Here is a 4,919-nt window from a genome sequence, read left to right as displayed (position 1 = left end):
GGTGCAATCAGGCCAGCAGGGAAGAGCAGTTGGGGGCAATCAGGCTGGCAGGAGACCACTTAAGGGTGATCAGGCAGGCAGGTAGAGGTGGTTTGGGGCAATTAGGCAGGCAAGCAGAGAGGTTAGGGGTAATCAGGCAGAGTGGTTAGGGGCTACCAGGCAGGCAGGTAGGAAGGTGAGCGGTTAGGAGCCAGCAGTCCGAGATTGCAAGGGGGAATGTCCAAATGCCGGTTTAGGCCCGATCCCACAGTTGGATCCCCCAAGGGGTCCCGGTTTAGAGAGGGAATCCCCCCACACCCTGCTCCCCTGCACGAATTTCGTGCACCAGGCCTCTAGTCTAAAATAAAACCCAGGCTTTTCTTTCTCCAGGTAAGTTTCAGCTTTAAAAAACACCACTTGTCTTTATTCCCAAAACATTTCTGCCAATTGCATCTTAATTATAATTGTGAGAGTTAATAAAATAGTAGTAAGGCAGTGATTTTATCAGTACAAAATAGAGATTGTGATTCTATACAATTAATTTGAATGTTTTAAAAGAATTCAATAGAACACGTTGCTAAAAATATCTATTGTCAAAATTAGTCCTGGATATCAAAATAGTTAAAAGATGAGAAGAAGACAAAAATCTATAATTATGCATGTAGATTGCATTGCAAGTGAGGTGGGAAGACGATTTGAAACATGAGAAGTCAGAGATAGCTTCTGATAAAATGTATTTTAGCAAATTCCTGAATGAAATGTGGAAGCAACTCATTCAAATATCTAAAGGGCTGTCTTGGGCAGAAGATGGTAAGTGCCAATATTCTGAGGTATGGATGTGCTTACAATATTTGAGGAAAGTGTAAGAAAGCCTTGTGTGTACAGCAGTGATGAAAGGATGCTAGTAGATGAGACTAGAGAGCAGGTCACAGGCCAGTCACAGAAAACTCTGAGGGCCACACCAAGGACTCTCCTGTTTCCTTTGAGATGGGAAACCAGTAGAGGCTCTGGGCAGAAGAGCACAAGTTTTTAAAGATCTCACTACCTCCTAAGTAGGGAAAAGGCTGTGCGGAAAAGAAGTGGAAGCAGGAAATCCAGTAAGAGGCTAAATGTAGCTGTATAGCGGTGGTGACAAATGGTCAACTTGGGATTATCTATAGAAAGCACAACTGAGGGGATTTACCAGTAGGGGGAAAAGTAAAACCAACAAAAACCAGTGAGGATCGAACTTACATTAAAATTAAAAGTATCAAAGAGCTAAAAGGGACCAGTCTGTAAAATTCGGTAAAAATAGTCACCTGATGGGGAAGGAAAGCTTCTATTCCACAAAAATGTGGGATTTTTCTCATATGTGCTCCAGAACAAAAACTATAAGAAAAAACAAACTATAAGTACATTGAATTTCTTAAAAATGAATGTCACTATGTGAGGACAAGTCTGATGAAAGACTATAATGATCTTAGAGAAATGGCCTGATATAAAACTAGACAAATTAGTCAGGAATCCACCATAAGAGATAAAAAATACTCTTAATTCATGACAAAAAGAGTAACACGAAAAATTTAGACAGCCATCTGGAAAGAGAGGATCAAGTGCTTAGTGAGGAAAAATGGGCTCCCAACCTAAGTTAAAAATAAGAACAGTAGGGTAATCTAAGAAATAGGAAAAAAAAAGTCACTCAGATATGTTATCACCCTAGTTTTTCAATAAAAAGCTTCATGAAAGGTATCATAATTTCTATCAAATAGTATGCAGCCATCATTTACCTTACTACAGGTCTATTTTCAAATTTGAAAGTTTAATTAACAAAAATTATATGGAATCGCCTTAAGAGAATATTTATAGTAAAATTAAAGGTATAAGATTTGTAAAAAATAATCATAGTTCTAAATAAATCCATTGGAAATTTTATACACCTTTTTTACTAAATGCTAGCTAAAAAAGCAAAACAGAAACAATTATGAAATAAAACAACAAATTTCAAAGTTTAATTTGGTTCTACCAAGTCTGAGCTCTCCATTTTAATCTCATTAGTTATTTTTATTAATTTTAGAGAGGAAGGGGGTAGAGAGAGAGAGGGAAAAAAGAGGGAGGGAGGGGGGAGAGAGAGAGATTTAAAACATGAGAACTTTTATATCTAGAGATATATTAAAGTACCAATGAACTTTAAAAATAATTATTTACTAAAAACAAAGAAAACACTAAAAATTAGAAGTATGAGAAAATTATGACAACATATTCAGTTATCATAATACAGTAAATCGAAAGATCAACAATAAACATTTTAAGTAACTCTCTTACCCATCAAAAAAGAAACACACCCAGTCCCCCTTCACCCAACTACACATATAATTTAAAATTTTTTAAACAAACAAAAAAGGAAAAACACACTCTTGCTTAATAAATAACTTTTGGTCCTAAGAATATTCAGGAAATGATGACAAGAAGAACGCTCAGAACCTTTAAAAGAAGAAACAAGGTACACTGGACAAACATCCTGTTTGGATTAGACAGCAATAAATTCAGGTTCCAGTTCTGGCACTCATATACTATTGAATCATCGTGGAAAAATAAATGACTTTGTCTGATTCTTCAAATACAAAATGAGGGACAAGAAGGTTGTTGTGAGAATTAAATAAGGTAATATGAAAATCATCTAATTAAAAGTAAGGGTTAATTCTTTTTTTAAAGTTTTTTTTCTATTGATTTCAAAGAGGGAGAGGGAGAGAGAGATAGAAACATCAATGATGAGAGAGAATCACTGATTGGCTGCCTCCTGCATGCTCCCCACTAGGGATGGAGCCCGCAAACCAGGCATGTGCCCCGACCAGAATCAAACCTGGGACCCCTCAGTTTGCAGGCCGCCGGTCTATCCACTGAGTCAAATCAGATAGGGCAGGGTTAATCTTAACAAATATTAATTACCATCCCTCCATCCCCTATAATCTTGTCCATGGGATGCAGCCAAAGTTATACTCAGAGGTAAACTTTATCTCTCAAAATTAAGTCAACAGAACAACGAGAAAAGCCCAGAGTAAGTTGAAGGAAGGAAATAATAAAGATTAGAGCAGAAATAAACAAAGACTAAAAAAAAATACAAAAGATCAATGAAACCAAGAGCTAGTTCTTTGAAAAGATAAACAAGATTGCTGAATCATTAGCCAGACTCATTAAGAAACAAAGAGAGAGGACCGAAATAAAATCAGAAATGAAAGCCAAGAAGAAACAACTGACGCCACAGAAATACAAAAGATTGTAAGAAAATACTAGGAACAACTATTTAAGCCAACAAGCTGGACAATGTAGGTGACATGCACAAATTCCTAGAAAAATACAATATCCTAAAAATGAGTCAGGAAGAATCAGAAAACCTGAATAGGCCAATAACAACTGATGAAATAGAAGCAGTAATAAAAAAAACTCCCAGCAAACAAAAGCCCTGGATGGCTTCACAGGGAGGATTTACCAAACATTCAAAGAAGAACTAACATGTATACTGAAACTATTCCAACAAATCCAAGAGGAAGGAACACTTCCACCTCTTTTTATGAGGCATTATCCTAATTCCAAAACCAGATAAAGACACAACAAAGAAAGAGAATTACAGGCCAATATCCTTGATGAACATAGATGCTAAAATCCTCAACCAAATATTAGCAAATAGCAACCACAACATATAAAAAGATAACATACCATGTTCAAGTGGGATTTATTCCAGGGATGCAAGGCAATAAACATCTCATACATCACATAAACAAATTGAAAGACAAAAATCACATGAACTTACAGATCCACAAAGTTCATTATTCCCTAAGCAGGATAAATATAAAGGAAAGAACACCTTAGCAAATCTCACACACACACACACACACACACACACACACACACACACACACACTAGCTGAAATCCAAAAATAAGGGGAAAAACTTTGAAAGCAGTCTGAGAGTAACAATCCTATATAATAAAGAGGTAATATGCAAACTGACCTTCACTTGGTCATGCCATCACAAGATGGCCGGCAGGGGAGGGCAGTTGGGGGTGATCAGGCCAGCAGGAAAGGGCAGTTGGGAGGATCCAGGCTGGCAGGGGAGGGCAGTTGTGGGCAACCAGGCAGGCAGGGGAGGTCAGCTGGGGGTGATCAGGTCAGCAGGGGAGCAGATAGGCATTGATCAGGCTGGCAGGGGAGTGGTTAGGGGATGATCAGGCTGGCAGGCAGAAGCGGTTAGGGGCAATCAGGCAGGCAGGCAGGCAGGCGAGCAGTTGAAAGCCACTGATGACTTTAAGAGGGATATCCGACTGCCCATTTAGGCCTGATCCCAGTGGGCAGTCAGACATCCCTTGAGGGGTCCTAGATTGGTGAGGGTGCAGGCTGGGCTGAGGGACACACACTCAACACTCCCCTGTGCACGAATTTCATGCACCGGGCCTCTAGTGTATTATATACTGGGTAACAATACGCTGACATTTGACTTCTCATCAGAAGCAATGGAGGCCAAAAGAATATGGAACACCTTCACAAAAATCTCCATAATTCACAATTCTATATCTGGTAAAACTACACTTTTAAAACAAAGGCAAGAAAATACAATTTCAGATCAATCAAAATCGAGTAAACTCATCACCAGTAGAACCGTACTACAAAAAATGCTAAAGTCTTCAAGTTGAAGAGAAAAGACATGAGATGGAAATTACAGATCTTTAGGACGTAATGAAATATATGCTTCAGCCACTTAATAGTTTGACAGTTTCTTATGACATCAAGCATATAATTACCATCTCACCCAGTAACCCATTTCCTACGTATTTCCCCAAGAGAAATGAAAAGATATGTTCACACAAAGGCTTGTATTTGAATGTGCATAGCCGTTCTATTCATATTAGCCCAAAATTGAAAACCCAAATTTCCATCAACAGGTGGGTAAACAAAATATGGCATTTC

At 38.3% G+C, this 4,919-nt stretch overlaps 1 protein-coding gene across 1 annotated transcript in view; it reads right to left on the bottom strand.

The window, feature by feature from the left end:
- Positions 1-4,919, bottom strand: part of PPA2 (pyrophosphatase (inorganic) 2) — a 72,649-nt gene that overhangs the window by 25,482 nt on the left and 42,248 nt on the right. The gene's annotated exons all lie outside the window — the stretch shown is intronic.

The sequence above is a fragment of the Myotis davidii genome, unplaced genomic scaffold (assembly GCF_000327345.1).
Source record: "Myotis davidii unplaced genomic scaffold, ASM32734v1 scaffold967, whole genome shotgun sequence".
Taxonomy (NCBI): Eukaryota; Metazoa; Chordata; class Mammalia; order Chiroptera; family Vespertilionidae; genus Myotis; species Myotis davidii.
The sequence above is the reverse complement of the archived record's forward strand: the minus strand, read 5'-3'. Positions and strand labels throughout refer to the sequence as shown.